The sequence below is a fragment of the Balaenoptera acutorostrata genome, chromosome 13, assembly GCF_949987535.1.
Source record: "Balaenoptera acutorostrata chromosome 13, mBalAcu1.1, whole genome shotgun sequence".
NCBI classification, from domain to species: domain Eukaryota; kingdom Metazoa; phylum Chordata; class Mammalia; order Artiodactyla; family Balaenopteridae; genus Balaenoptera; species Balaenoptera acutorostrata.
Genome location: NC_080076.1, coordinates 59,449,686 through 59,466,473, shown reverse-complemented (window position 1 = coordinate 59,466,473; position 16,788 = coordinate 59,449,686).

Below are 16,788 nucleotides of genomic sequence, written 5' to 3'. Positions count from 1 at the left end.
AGCACTGTCTTTCCTCCATTGAGTATTTTTGACTTCCTTGTCAAATATTAGTTAAGTGTACATGCTTGGGTTTATTTCTGGGCTCTTGATTCTATTCCATTGGTCTATTTGTTTTTATGTCAACACCATGTTGTTTTGATTACCATAGATTTATAGTATAGTATAGTATAGCTTGAAATCAGGAAGTGTGACGCCTCCTGCTTTGTTCTTTCTCGGATTTCTTGGGCTATTCGGGTCTTTTGTGGTTCCATATAAATTTTAGGAGTATTTTTTTCTATTTCTGTAAAAAAAAAAAATGCCATTGGAATCTTAATAGGTATTGCATTGAATCTACAGATGGCTTTAGCTAGTATTGACCTTTTAACAATATTATTTCTTCCAATCCGTGAACATGGGATAGCTTTCTATTTACTTGTGTCTTCTTTGATTTCTTTCATCAATGTCTTATAGTTTTCAGAGTAAAGATCTTTCACCTCCTTGGTTAAATTTATCCCTAGGCATTTTATTGTTTTTGATGCTATTGTAAATAGGGTCAATTTTAAAATTTTTTTCTTTTCAGATACTTCATTGTTAATGTATAGAAACACTACTGATTTTTGCATGTTAATTTTGTATGCTGCAACTTTATTGAATTTATTGATTAGATCTAACAGTGTTTTGGTGGAATCTTTAGAGTTTTCTGTACATAAAATCATGTCATCTGTAAATAGAGACAGTTTTACTTCTTCCTTTTAAATTTTGATCCCTTTTATTTCTTTTTCTTGCCTAATTGCTCTAGCTAGGACTTCCAGCACTATGTTGAATAGGAGTGGTGAGAGTGGGCACCCTCATCTTGTTCCTGATCTTAGAGGAAAAGCTTTCAAATTTTAATGATTGAGTATGATGTTAGCTGTGGGCTTGTCATATATGGCCTTTATTATGTTGAGATATGTTCCTTCTATGCCTACCTTTAAGTGTTTTTATCATGAACAGATGTTGAATTTTGTCAAATGCTTTTTCTGTGTCTATTGAGATGATCATCTGATTCGTTTCTTTCATTCTATTAATGTGATGTGTCACATTGATTGATTTGTATATGAGGAACCATTCTTGTATCCCAGGGATAAATCTCACTTGATCACGGTGAACCTTTTTATGTGCTGCTGAATTCAGTTTGCTATTATTTATTTTGTTGAGGATTTTTGCATCTATATTTGTCAGGGATAGTAGTGTCCTTATCTGGCTTGGGTTACAGGATGATGCTGGCCTCATAAAATGAGTTTGGGAGTATTCCATCCTCTTTGATTTTTTGGGAAGAATTTGAGAAAGGTGGTGTTAATTCTTTCTAAATTTTGGTAGAATTCACCAGTGAAACCATCTGATCCTGGGATCTTCTCTTCTTTGGGAGATTTTTGATTACTGATTCAATCTCCCAACTAGTAATTGATTTATTCAGATTTTCTATTTCTTCCTGATTAAGCCTTGGTATTTTGTATGTTTCTAAGATTTTTCCATTTTTAAATTTCTTCCTACTAGTAATTGATCTATTCAGATTTTCTGTTTCTTCCTGATTCAGCCTTGGTAATTTATATGTTTCTAAGAATGTTTCCATTTTTACATTTCTTCTGGGTTGTTCAGCTTGTTGGCAGATAGTTGTTTGTAGTAGCTTCTTATGATCCTTTGTATTTCTGTGGTATCAGTTGTAATGTTACTTTTTTTTTCAATTATAATTTTGTTGATTTCAGTCCTCTCTTTTTTTCCCCTTGGTTAGTCTAGCTAAGTGTTTGTCAATTTTGTTTATCTTTTCAAAGGACCAACTCTTAGTTTGGTTAATCTTTTCTATTGTTTTTCTGTTCTATATTTATTTCTGCTCTAATCTCTATTATTTCCTTCATTCTGCTAACTTTGAGCTCAGTTTGTTCTTCTTGTAGTTCCTTAAAGTGTAGAGTTCGGTTGTTTATTTGGGATCTTTCTTGCTTCTTAATGTAGGTGTTTATTGCTATGAACTTCCCTCTTAGACCTGTTTCTGCTGCATCCTGTAAGTTCTGGTTTCCAGTTCCATTGTGTTTCCGAATTTTCTAGTTTTCCTCTTGTTATTGATTCCTAGTTTCATGCCACTTTGGTCAGAGAAGGTACTTGTTATGATTTCCATCTTTTTGAACTTGCTAAGACTTGTTTTGTATATTAGCCTATGATCTACCCTAGAAAATGTTCCATGGGCACTTGAGAAGAATCTGTATTTTGCTGTTGTTGTTTTATATTAAAATGTTCTATATATGACTGTTAGGTTCATTTGGTCTCTAGTGTTGTTCAAATCCATTGTATCCTTATTGATTCTCTATCTGTATAATCTATCCATTGTTGAGAGTGGGGTGTTAAAGTTCCCAACTATTAGTGTATTGCTTTCATTTTTTAAGCGATATGTTAATAATGCACAGAAAACAATTTAACTTTGGAGATAGGGTAGAACTAGACTTATGCTAATTAATATCTGACATCTACAGAAGGCTCTACAGTTTACATTTTTTTAATTAGTTCACAGTATTTTGAGATAGATATTATTGTCATTTTACAGACAAAAATTTTTTTAATGGGCTCAAACCTAGGTTCTTTGATTCTGGTAATGTAAGATACATTAATGTCTGAATTATAAGCAGCCTGAAGTAGAATACTAAGTATGTATACTGTCTATTTAGTTTATATAAAACTTTTGGCTCTTCTTAAAACTTCCTAATATAAAAGACTAAGATTTGATTTAAGACTCCCAAGTTCCTAAAATTTGTTGTTTTTTTGTTTTTACTGTGTATGGCTGTCTACTAGTTATCTTCCAGTATCCATTCTACTCTTGTTCTATAGTAACTGAATTTTTAGCTGTGCACTTCACTTATGACTGTAAAATCTCTAAAATTAATTTTGTGGGGTTTTTTTTCCAACTAAAAAACTTTGATAATATTTCTATGAGTGACACCATCCAGTACAGTAATTTGGAGTGTGGGACCTGTATTTAGACTAGCTGCATGTGAATTTTGGTTCCACCACTCACTCAGTGGCCTTGGACAAATACTTGAACCTTTCTAATTTTATGTTTTCTTACCTATAAAAGGGGACAATAATAATTTGAGAATTAAGTGAAATAATCTATGGAAGGTTTCTACACATGATGAACACTGTATTTTATTGTTATTTTCCTATCTATCAATGAAAAGATGGGACTCCTGGCTTTCAGTCTCCTCTCTGCCTTAAATTTGCTATGTGAACTTTGAGTAACTGATTTTATCCTCCTGAGTCCTTGATTTAAAGGAGGGGTTGTATTAGGTGATCTTTAAGTTTATTTCAGGTTTCAAGTCTATTGTTCTGTAATTATTTAATTAGTTGGGATAATACCCTTTAGGCATTTTATTGTTTGTTTTGTTGAAGTATAGTTGATGTACAATATTATATGTTATAGGTGTACAATATAGTGATTCACAATTTTTAAAGGTTATGCTCCATTTATAGTTATTATAAAATATTTGCTATATTCCCTGTATTGTATAATATATCACTGTAGCTTATTTTATACATAATAGTTTGTATATCTTAATCCCCTGCACCTATGTTGCCCCTACCCCCTTCCCTCTCCCCACTGGTAACCACTAATTTGCTCTCTATATCTGTGAATCTGTTTCTTTTTTGTTATATTCACTAGTTTGTTGTATTTTTTAGATTCTACATGTAAGTGGTATCATACAGTATTTGTCAGTCTCTGTCTGACTTATTTCACGTAGCATAATACAATCTAAGTCCATCCATGTTTGTTGCAAATGGCAAAATTTCCTTTTTTTGTGACTGAGTAGTATTCCATTTTATATATATATATATATATATAAAATCTTCTCTATCCAGTCATTTTTTGATGGACACTTAGTTTGCTTCCATATCTTGCCAATTGTAAGTAACGCTGCTATGAACACTGGGATGCGTGAATCTCTTCAAATTAGTGTTTTGGGGTTTTTTTTGGATATATAACTAGGAGTGGAAATGCTGGGTCATATGGTAGTTCTATTTTTAGTTTTTTGAGGGACCCCTACACTGTTTTCCACAGTAGCTGCACCAATTTACATTCCCATCAACAGTGTACAGGGGCTCCCTTTTCTCCACATCCTCACCAACATTTGTTGTTTGTATTCCTTTTGATGATCCTTCAGGCATTTTTAAGGTAATTACTTGAATTGCCTGCCTTCTAACTCCAAATGGGCACCAAAGGTGATCCCAAGGTCCAAGTTCCTCAATACCTATGAGAGGTAATAGGAGAGGGGTGTTCGGAAGCTGGTGAACATCACTTAAGTTGGTGCCACTTCAAAATAAGGGGGATATGGATGATTCCACCCACACTGTCACAACTCCTAGTAGAATCATTCAAATCACACTTGATGTAATGCCACTAAACCTGGGCTTTCCTTCTCTTATTTTAAGGACATTTTCAGACTTTGGAGATGCATCTAAAAGAAACACAAATCTTACTCTAAAAAGTATTCCTGGATCCCATGCTGTCTTTTGACTTATTCTCTTGCTTTGGTGGAGGAGCACGTGCTCAGTCTGAGGAGAGAATAGGAGTGAACTTTGTGAGATCCGTTTTACCTTCACGCGTATTGATGGTTGGGCTGGGGATTGAATTGTAGGTTGGAAAACAATCTGCCAGGAAGTGAAAAATTCATGTTTTTGCACAGAGTTTTCTGAGCAAACTTTTTATGACACCTGGGTTGAAAAACTAGCCTGGGAAGCTGAAGGGTAATTGAATAGCCAGAGACCTGCCGGGATTCTTAGAGACTTATCTCCCAATGTGTTTACATTTCAAAGGTGTTGAACCACATATCCCGGAGCCAGTCATTTACATTCCGAAAGATTGTTAATAACTAGGGAGCAAAATTTCTCTGCTTCTCTCAGGAGGGAAGGGGCAGTTTTGGGGTCTATATAAACTCCCAGATTCATCATTTCAGGCAGACCTGTGTGCAGAGTGACACCTGGCTCCCATCATGTCACCTGTAGGGTACTAGGTATAGGAAACTGGTGCTAAGTAATAACAACTTTGATTTCTCCTCTAGAAACCTCACGTCTGCTTTCAGGGTAAAAATATGAATAAGTAGATAGTAAAAAACGTATAATCTATCTTACAATTTTGAAGTATCTGGAGAAGTCTAAAGCAGTTCTGATTTCTGATCCTTTACGTGGGGCCCATATATTTTTCTCTCTTTAAAGCTTGAAGAATCTTCTCTTCAGCCCCATGTTCTGAATGAAATAGGATGATGTTTCCTGGTGTGAGTCTTTGTACTGCAAACTGGTGGGTCCTTTCAATCTGGGAACTATGTCTTTCAGTCCTGGAAAGTTTTCTTATTTCATGCATGATTCCTTATGTTTGTTTTTTCTTTTTGTCCAGTTTTCCTAGACAAGTCTTCTAAATTTCTTGTTTATTTCTTATTTTCCATCTCTTTGTCTTCTTCATCTGATTTCTGAGAGATTTCTTCAACGTTATATTTCCAACATTTATACTAAGTTTAAAAGAAAGCTTTTTGTTTGATATAGTTTTAGATTTACAGAAATGTTGCCAAATGAGTACGGAGAGTCTCCATATACCCCAGCAAACTTCCCCTAATGTAAATATCTTGCTCGACCATAATGTAATAATCAAAACTCAGAAATTAACACTGGAACAATTCTATTAATTACAAACTTAAGTTTGGACTTCACCAGTTTTGGGTTTTTTTCTTCTCACTAATTAACGTCCTATTTCTTTTAATGGATCCAGTCCAGGATATCACACTGCAATTATTTGTTATATCTCCTTAATTTTCTCCAATCTGTGATGGTTTCTCATTCTTTCCTTGTCTTTCATGACCTTGATACTTTTGGATAGTACTACTGTGTTATTTTTGTAGAATGTGTCTCAGTTTGAGTCTGTCTGATACTTTCTTGTGATTACATTGAGGTTGTGCATTTTTGGCAAGAATACCACAGAAGTGATATGTCTTTCTCTGTGACTCATATCAGGGGGTTCCTGTTGTTGCTATGTCTTATTTCTGGTGGTGTTTACCTTACTTGAGTGATCTAGTTTTTGTGAGATTTCTCAACTATAAAGTTACTATTTTGCCCTTTTTAATTAATATCTTGGAAGTGGTACTTTGCGAATACGTAAACATCCTATTTCCCCTCAAATGTTTGGTCACTAATTTTAGCATTCACCTTTGGTGGAAATTGCCTACAATAGTTATTACTATGCTGTTCTAATAGTGGTTTTTCTATTTTCCTCATTCTTCCTAAATGTGTTCATTCTCTTATAAAGAAGAGATGTCCCTTCTCCTCCAATTATTTATTCAATTATATTTTTATCACAACTCATGAATATTTATTTTATTCTATGAGATATAAGCCAATGCTATCATTATTTTGTTACTCAAATTGTTTCAGGTTTGGCCATTGTCTACCACAGTTTTAATTTCCATAAGGTTTGTTTTATTTTTCAATTGCCTCCCACTGGCTCTCTTTTCATAACATTCTGTTCTTGTTTTATGGTTGCAAAATCTTAATTTTTCTGAAGATACTAATGGTAATTTGTTTTTTAATGTTCTCCCTGCATCAATCATCTGTTTCCTCCAGGTTGCTTTTTTCTATTTGTTTGTTTGCTTGCCTTGGTTTCTCTCTTTATGTTAGAGACATTCCTCAGATGACTGGTGATACTTCTTTGTCATCTCATTTCTAAAAGTATGTTATAAAAGCTGATGGGAATCCCTGAGCCCATGGGAGAGGCTTCACTGTGTGGTGACCTGACTGGGATGCTTGTTAATTATCACCTGATGTCAGCATCTTCAGATCCTTCCATTTGAGATGGTCAGACATACAAAGAATATTTTCAAATCTCCTGTTTGGGAGGAAATTCTGGGAATCTGAAAGAGAAGAAGGCTGAAGAATATCAGTATGTATGAACTCCCTTTAGTCTCCTTGTTCTCTGAATCCCCACCTTCAGCTGGTGTCCCAAAATCCAGAGGCTTCTTATTTTACCCCCTCAGGAGCATATTTTTAAAAAATCTCTTTATTGTCACTTAGTAGCATTTTGGGATGGTAAATTAAGAAAATACATTTGTTCATCTGTCATGTATAGCCAGAAGTCTCAATTACTATTTTAATATGAAACTTCTTAAGGGGGTTATAAGTAGATCTTCATTAGGATTTGGCAGAAATGTGCCGAGGCCTGTCTCTCGGTGGCAGCCTGTGGAGTCAGTCAGTAAATCGGAAGTTCTAATGTCTTTCCTTTAAACCAGAGTAACGTGAGGACATTCAGATTTTGTACTTTGGTTGTAGACCTTCAGTTTGTGAAGTTTGGGGAGAAATAAGCACACAACTATGAGACTCCAATAAGCTATTAAAACGTTAATGACATTTTTCATTCCCAAGTAAAACTATTTTAGTAGGATCTTTCTAAATGAAATATAGAAGATATTTAGCCTATTGGTAAAACTTACATATGATGATGTTCACAGGCTTCGGTTCTCTCTCTGCTTTTTAAACCCCCACTTGATACTTATTGTGCTTTATTACAAGCCAGGTCTTTTTTTTTTAAAATTATTTATTTATTTATTTATTTATTTTTGGCTTTATTGGGTCTTCATTTCTGTGCGAGGGCTTCCTCTAGCTGTGGCAAGCGGGGGCCACTCTTCATCGCAGTGCGCGGGCCTCTCACTATCGTGGCCTCTCTTGTTGTGGAGCACAGGCTCCAGACACGCAGGCTCAGTAGTTATGGCTCACGGGCCTAGTTGCTCCGCGGCATGTGGGATCTTCCCAGACCAGGGCTCGAACCCGTGTCCCCTGCATTAGCAGGCAGATTCTCAACCACTGCGCCACCAGGGAAACCCCACAAGCCAGGTCTTATAGGAGGTGCCAGGGATGCAGTGAGAATCCTCACAGTCTAGTGGGTGGAGAAAGATCCATAAACAATTACAATCTCATGCAAGGGGAGTGTGGGAGTGGGGTGGGGGCGGGTGGTGCCCCACAGGGAAAGAGCACTTAAATCAAACTTGGGGTGAGGGAAGGCTCTTGGAGAGAAGCCTTTCCACATACTAACTTCATCATATGTGGTCTCCATATTGATTTCTGGTAGGCATCTCGGACATAACAAATCCAAAACCAGACTCCTGACTTGACCCTCAGATCTGCTCCCCACACGTTCTTTCCTGTCTCACTAAATGGCAACCCCATCCTGGCAGCTGTCGAGGCTATAAAACCTTTTCCTCAGCATCCCACAGCCATTCCACATGCTAGCCACCAGCATCTCCTGCTGGTCCAGCCTTCAAACTGGAGCCAGCATCTGACTGCCCTAGTTCTAAGCTACCGTTATCTCTCGTCAAAATATTGCACAGGCCTCCTGTTTCTGCCCTTGCCCCATTCCACTACAGTCCAGGCTAAACTTAACAGCCAGAAGGATCCTTTATATTTTTTAAATAAATTTATTTATTTTATTTTTATTTTTTTTCACTGTGTTGGGTCTTCATTGCTGCGCAGGGGCTTCCTCTAGTTGTGGCGAGCGGGGGCTACTCCTCACTGCGGTGCGCAGGCTTCTCAGGGCGGTGGCTTCTCTTGTTGTGGAGCACCGGCTCTAGGCACGTGGGCTTCAGCGGTTGTGGCGTGTGGGCTCAGTAGTTGTGGCTCGCGGGCTCTAGAGCGCAGGCTCAGTAGTTGTGGCGCACAGGCTTAGCTGCTCTGCGGCATGTGGGATCTTCCCGGACCAGGGATCGAACCCGTGTCCCCTGCACTGGCAGACGGAATCTTAACCACTGCACCACCAGGAAAGTCCCCAGAAGGATCTTTTAAAATAGAAACTCTAATGTCCCTTCCATCACGTTCCTGAGGTCCTTTAGGTCACTACTCAAATGTTACCTTATCAGTGAAGTCTTTACCACTTTATACAGATAGCAACCCCCCTACCTCCACCTAGGCATTCACTATCCATTGTACTCCTTGTCTTATGACATGCTATATCTTACTATTGTAAATTTACTATTTTGTTTATTTTCTGTCTTTCCCCCACTGGAATACAAACTCCATTATAATCAGAATTTGGTCTGTTTTGTCCATTACAGTATATTCCCTAGATAATCCTAGAACTGTGTAAATTTCTCTTGACATTTTTGTGTATGCCCTTCCAGACATTTTTCTATATTTATAAATATATTTAAATAAACATTGCATCATGTTATACATCCTGTTTTTAACCATGCTTCTTTCATTAAGCAGCATATAAAAACATTTTTCAGTAACAATACTATTCTTGCACAGTATAATTTTTATTTTTGTGTAGCATTCCAGTGTTTGGATGTTACCATAGTTTATTTGTTCAAGCTTTTATTTTTACACTTTTTTTTTACACTATGTTTAACTTTTTTGTGTGCCTAAAGCACACCATTCTGACCAAATATTTGTTCACATCTCTGAGCACAGGATATGTCCCTCAGATGGGTCTTAAGAGGTGGTCTTGTTGGCTCAAGATACATAGAAAATTATAAACTTTGTTACCAACTGCCAAATTGCATCTCCGAAGGGTGATATTATTTATACTTCTACCAGTTTCATACAATTTCTTTTAACACTTACACTAGCAGGTATAGGAGGTATAGAGATAACCAGTTTTTCAAGATAAAATTGAAGAAACCAGTAAGAATTTGATCCTTTTCTTTGAAGATAAAAATCTTCCCTTTTCAGTCTATTGCTTGCCTTATCTGTATGGTATCAGACTCACTCTAAAATTTTGTGAAAGTCACTTAAACGTGGTGGGATAAACTTTTCAGTGGTTTCCTGGAGACTGCTTTTATCTTCTAAGAGACTTTCTCGTTTAGAAGGATCCTACTAAAAATATTTTTACTTGGGAATGAAAAATGTCATTAACATTTTACCCATAATAATTCATATACATAATACTACTGCATATTTTCTACAAGAAATTTTAAATATTGGCTTTATTTTTATAATAATAAAAAAGTAATGCCCAATATTTTTTGGAAGGTGCCCTGATAAATAAGAAGTAACTGCCAGTCACTTGCAGGTTCCATAGTTTTTGTTTGTGTTTAGGATTGCACAGACACCAGAAAATTCTGCTACTACAATGAATGGAATACTAAGAAAAGGATGAAGGTAGATTTAGTATGTAAGAGTTGCATTCTTGCAAATGGCACTGAGCAAATAAAAGGCTGGTCACTTAATGAAAAACATTGGTAAAGTAATATGTACCTTAAAGATTTATATGTAAACACTTAAATGTACATTTTTTAACCTGCATTTGATACAGGGTCAAGAGGTTCAGTGATTAGATTGTCATAGCGTAAATAATTCGTAACCGTAATACTGTTTCTTTAAAATAGAGAGAGAACTTAAACCCACTCTGAAACCATGATTATTGCTTAGATTTTTGGAATTTTTTTAGCCAATATTTTATATTTGTCTCACCTGTACATAACATAATTTAGCTATTCAATTTTTTGAAGGCATCTAACAGATTTCTTTTTATAGAAGCAAACCTCTTTCTTCTCACAATGATTTATCAGTTTGTGAAATATTTAACTGAATTACATATTTAGATTAAAAAGTACGACTGGCATAATAAATATGTCTGAGGATGGAGGAATCCAACTCTCAGCAGGCATACAATTCAACTGATAGAGGCAGAAATATGTAAATGTTCTAGAAAGTAGCCCACTAGCCATGAGTCTACAGGGCATATAGAGTACCATTATCATTAGTACCACATTCAGGTTGTGAAGGAGTCATTTCTTTTCAGCAAGGCACATCCATAATTTAGTTTTAACTCATTCATTTGAGTTTTATTGGTTTTGAAATTTGGTTTGTATTTAATTTGTAATTTTAACAGTGTGTAAAAGCTACAGAGATTTAACTCATATAAGGATTTAGAGTTGGTTTAATTTGTATATGTTTAAGTGACATTCTGATAATAGAAGCCAGCCTCAGGGATAGGTGAGAATCTTTTTTTTTTTTTAATTTTAAAAAGATACATGTATAATACTTGAATATGAGAATCACTACCATATTGGCTAGGAAGGAATTAGCAAGAGCTGATATAAAGAGATACACACACACTTATATTTACTGATCCACTCTAACCCTCCACCCCCTACTCTCTTTCTCAAATGAACTGTCAGTCAGTCATTAAACACACAAGGGAAGCTCAAGCTCTGAATATTGGTGGGAAAGTGGATACAAAGTGGATACAAGTCTGGAGTGGGAGGAAAGAGACATAATGCAATCACTCATTCAGCTACTATTTAACAAGGCAAGAAGTTAAGTGCCATGACAAAAAGTAGAAGCGGCTACTTTGAAACATCCAGAGCATGGGCTGATCCTGCTGCCACTTAGTTTTTGCACAGTGAGTTTCAGCATTAAAAACTGTGATTTGTACCTTCAAGAATACTTCATTCTGAACTTGCCTCTCTATGGGCTAAGGCCATTATCATGGTGACAACTGTTCAGTTCTCAGTTAATATTTGTCGTTATTATTACATAAACAAACCATATTGTTTGCAATTACACTCTCTCTTCTAGGCCCACGTAAGTCTGTTAAAAGGGAGTGTGTGTGTGTGTGTGTGTGTGTGTGTGTGTCTGTGTTTAATCCCTTTAAGTATGAAAGCTGTACATCTGAGAACCTGAAGCTAATTCACAATTTCGAAATGGCATTGGTAGTTTATTAAAAATGAAGACTATGGCTCTCATACATTTTTACATGTCCAGATGTTCATGTCATAGGTTTTCTGCGCTACCATACATTTGTTCTATTCAAGGAAATTATGCATATAAATGAAGTTCTGACCAAGTCTACAATATTAACCCCTCCCAGGGAGGAATCTGGCAAGTACCCATGTATCTACCCAAACCTGGTCGTTTCACAGCAGGACAGGACCTAAGCTGAGAGAGAGATTTGGGAACCGGGCTGGGTAGTCAGATAAACTGAACAATAGGGTCTGGTCTTGAGGACCAACTCACAGAGATGGGCAGTCAGAGGCCTGGTGCCCGGGCTGTTCGGGGTCTCTTGATATAAGATGTCCTTCAGTCTTGAGTGGGTCAGAGGCAGGCAGACCAGGTTCTAGGGGGAGCTCTGCAGGGGATTTGGGGAGTTTGGGGAGAGAGAAGCTGAGACCGAGTTCTGTCTGTTGAGGCCTCCGTAGAAGTAGAAAATATGTCAGAATTTGACCATTAGTCCTTCACGATGGTCAGATTAGTTTAATGACTTTGCAAGGGGAGGGGAGAGACCCACAAATTATGATCTTTCCATGTTTTTTGTTTGTTTGTTTTGGTTTTTTTGGCTGCACCGCGTGGCTTGTGGGATCTTAGTTCCCCGACCAGGGAAACATGGAGTCCTAAGCACTGGACCACCAGGGAAGTCCCTCCATGTTCTTTTCTTTAAGGCATTATTTACTTTCTGAAATCCGTACTAATTTTTTCCCTCCTTCTTCCTTCATTCCTTCCCCCCTCCCCTCCCCTCTTCCCTCCACTTCTCCCTCCCTCCCTCCCTTCCTTTCTTTCTTTTTTTCTGTATTAGTGTACTAGGGCTGCCATAACAAAATACCACAAACTGAGTGGCTTAAAAGAACAGAAATCTATTCTCCTGAAGTTCTGGGGGCCTCAATCAAGGTTTCAGTAGGGCCATGCTCCCTCTGAGGTTCCCACGCATCTCTCCCAGCTTCTGGTGGAGGCCAGCAATCCTTGGCATCCTTGACCTGCCCCTGCATTGCTCAATCTCTGCCTCTGTTGCCATGTGCCTTTCTTCCCTGCGTGTGTCTGTGGCTCTCTCTGCATCCTCTCCCCTTATAAGGACACCAGTCTTACTGTATTTAGGACCTATCCTAATCCAACATGACCTCAATTTAACTTAACTAATTAAATCTGCAAAGATCTTATTTCTGTATAAGGTCACATCCTGAGTTCTTCGGCGGACAAAAATTTGGGGGAGACATTATGCAACCAAGTACAGACCCCTTTCTGTTACCCATCCCACCCCCCTGTTTTGCTTTTTTTCCCTTCCCTTTTAGAACTTTAATCAGTTGCAAGATAAGCAATGAGCTGGTTGTGTTCTTACTTGGTTTTGATGACGTTTTACAAATCACTCCTTGTTATGTTTTTCTTAGCATTCATGAATTATAAGATCATCAATAACTCATAAAGATAAATTATTTATTTTAAACATGCTGATTATTCAAGCTTCATATATTTTCTTGGACGTTTTGCTTGTCTTCTTTAATTATCCTGCTCTTCTGGAGCTTGCTTGAACTTCAAAGGTCAGTCAATGCATTTTTCATAACTTGTAATGGATTTGGGGGGTTTTATTTTTAATAAGCCTTTCAGAAATGGAAAATATCTCTATCAACCTCTTCTTTTCTCATTTTTCAATGAGAGATTCTGGAGATTCTGTGTGGCTTTATTTTTTGATGCAGATATTTACAGTCACCTGACAAAGGGGTAATGTCAAAAAACAGAGGCCAGTGAGGAAAACGTGAAGTGTGGATAATATTATGTCATAAAAATGGCATAATTTCTGCATCAAGGTGAAGCAGAAAATTGACTGGAAACGCTTCTTACTAACATCCATGTTGTTGCAGGCTGAAAATAGACTTCCAAGTCTCTTCAGGTAAATCAGTTGAACTACTTGGGGAAATTTTAAAAAGTAACCATGACCCGTGTGGACAATGGGCTGGAAGGGAGTAAGAAGGGATGTAGTCAGGGGTCTGTTGTCATAGTGCCAAACTGCAGAGCGACAATAGGAACCAGAGGACCAGCTCTGCCTGCGCACAGGGGGAGTGTCTCCAGATCCATCCACAAGGAAAAGGATGTCCAAAGACTAGTGAACTCGGACCAATCACTTTATTCTCTCCTCCTCTCTTGGAGAGGAACAAAACAGGGGATGTAGAAAAATGGAAATGGAATCTGCAATATTCCTGACTGGGGAGAGAGGAAGAAACACTTCCCACATCCATTTATCTGTAGGGCCTGCCATTTCTGTCTCCAAAACATACCTCAAATCTGTCCTCCTCTCTCCACTTCCGTTGCCTCCACCTTAAACCAAAACCCTTTCCTTTCTCATTAGATTAATGCAATTCAGGCCCCAGCTGCCTAAAATCCAGAGGAGATGTATGCAGGCCGACGTGGTCTCCAAGTCTATTAGAAGTTCAAGATCAAGGTGCTGGCAGATCTCGGCCCTGGTGAGGGCCTGCATCCTGGTTTACAGATGGCCATCTTCCTGTATCTTCACATGGCAGAGAGCAGAGAGAGGAAGCAAGCTCTCCCGTCTTTTCTTCTAAGGGCTCTAATGCGGGTTATGCAGGCCCCACCCTCAGGATCTCGTTACCTCCCCCGCAAGCTCCAGCTCCCAATACCAGCACGTTGGGGGTTAGGATTTAACATATGCATTTTGGAGGAACACAAACATTCAGTCCTTAACACCCCCCAAGGCTGGCTTAGGGGCGCCACTTCGTGCTACCACGGCCCGCTCTTCTTGTCCCCTCCTTGCTGCAATCCTGCATTATAAGGGCCTGTTTCTTTATCTTCCCAGTCGTAAGCTCCTGGAGAATCAGGACTGTCTTGTTCATAGCTGTGTCCGCAGTACCAGTACATAACATGATAGAGAGTTGTCTGGTGATTAATAATGTAAGCACTGCATGTTACAGGGACCCTTGCTGCCTCTTTTCTGAACTTACTAATGGTTTGGAAAACATAAATTTCTCAATTTTGTAGATGATATCAAGTAAGGAGGATGACAGAATGAAAACTGAAAAAGTCAAAGATCTAAAATGCCACAGGCTGAAACCAATAAGGTAAAGTTCTAGAGAGAAATGTAAAATTCTACAGGTAGGTTCATGTTGTGCAGTGGTTCTCAAAGTGTAGCCCTGACCAATGTCGGGAAAATATAATTAAAAACAAAATGCCTTGTCAACCTAGAAAACCTCTTCACAAAGATAGAAGAGAAACAAAAGGGTTTTATTTTGAATAAGCATTAAACCAGAACGTAATGTGAATCACAGAAAAGCCACTAAGGGGATAGATAGCAAAGACAAAAAGAAATGGCAGCCATTTACATAACCAGGCAGATGAAACCAATTACCTCCACGTTTTCAAGATAAAGGGTAACTGATTCTCAAATAAGAGGACTAACTGCCTTCAAATAAGGGAAAAATAAATTTCTCATATCTTTATGACAGAAGGTAGGTTTGTATTTGGAGACAGGTACCTGCTGAAGTTAGGCTCTTATACTCCCAGGAAACTGGGAGGAAGGGGTGCTATCTTCTTGCTGGTTCCAGTTCTATGTGATGGCTCCGGGTCCCCTTTCAAAGAGAAATTCCTGGATTGTAAAATGGGAAAGAGGCTTATTTAGCCTTTGAAACGATCTCCATACATTTCAAAAGGCAGAGAAAGAGCCCACAAGGGCAAGTTTTCTAAAGTAAATGCTCTCTTTTTCTTTGCACCAGGGAGAACGAGATATTTTTCTCATTTCTAATTTATTTTACCCTTACACCAACAGCATCAGCATCACCTAGGAACTTTGGTTAGAAATGCAGATTCTCAGGTCCCAACCCAGACCCACTCAATCTGAAACTCTAGAGTTAGGGCCGGGCAATCTGTGTTTTTTAACAAATCCCTCAGGCAAGGCTTACGCTCCCTAAAGCTTGAGAATCACTGTAGAGAACAGTTGACAGCAGGCCACTTGAAAAGGATTTAGGGAAGATGAAGGATTTCATTGAACTTGAATTAATAGTTATCTGCAGTTTGCATTACAGAGGTAGTCACTGCTCTGCTAATACATTACCTTCAATTAGTTAGCAAGAAATTAAGATGTCTGAAATAAAGATATTAGATGAACCTTGGTTTAGGGTAGACAGTCGAATCATAACAACTTGCATAATAGAAATAAAAGCAAAAGCATTATGAAAAATTATGCTCATCTGGCTCTCAAGTGCATTCCTTAATTGAATATATGAGAGTTGCCTGGTTTTCTGGAAAATCACAAAATGCCCAAATCAGGTAAAGCCACACAAGCCAAACTCAAGAGAAACTAGACAACTGTGCAAGTTTTTTTGCATGAACCCCTTCTTAAGTTCACCTGGCTTTCTGCTGGGGGACAAAATCTGTCCTTTCTCAGTGCTTCTCCATTTGGGATGCAAATTGGAATCACTTGAGGATAAGAAACACACCCTCAGAGGAGATTCAGAGCAGCAGGTAGTGGGTTCTTTGGGGTCATGGGTTCACATAAGCAGTCGGGACAGTGAGCCCTGGTCTCCTTTCTCAGCACGGGCCAGAGCCTACCATGGACCTCCAAGAAGAGCGCTCCAGAGCCCCAGCTATAGTTCTAGGCATGGGGGCTGATGTGGAGAATTTGGAGTAGTTTGGAATGTCCTCATCTAAAGAGTTTGCTTTGAGGAAAGTCCTTTATACCTCCTTTGACCCACTTCTGAAAGACAGCCCTAATAAACTGGTTTCTGTGGCCACTGAAATAGACAACATTCATGATGCCAAGCCTTCCTGAGGAAGACCACCTAAAGTGAGGCTGGTGGCATTTGCTGTCTTAGGAGCTCTGGGTATCCCTGTGATGGACTCTCCCCCTTCTGTCCTCAGGCTATGGACCTTTTCCTGCCCACTGGTCCCACTCGTGGATGTACTGCAGTTTACCCAGAAGGACCTGGAGGTTGCAGTTAAAGCCATGCAAATGGAGAACCTGAAATTGAAAAGCAAGTATGAGGAGCTCCATGCGAAATGCTCGGAGATGGGGAAAATTACGATTGGATT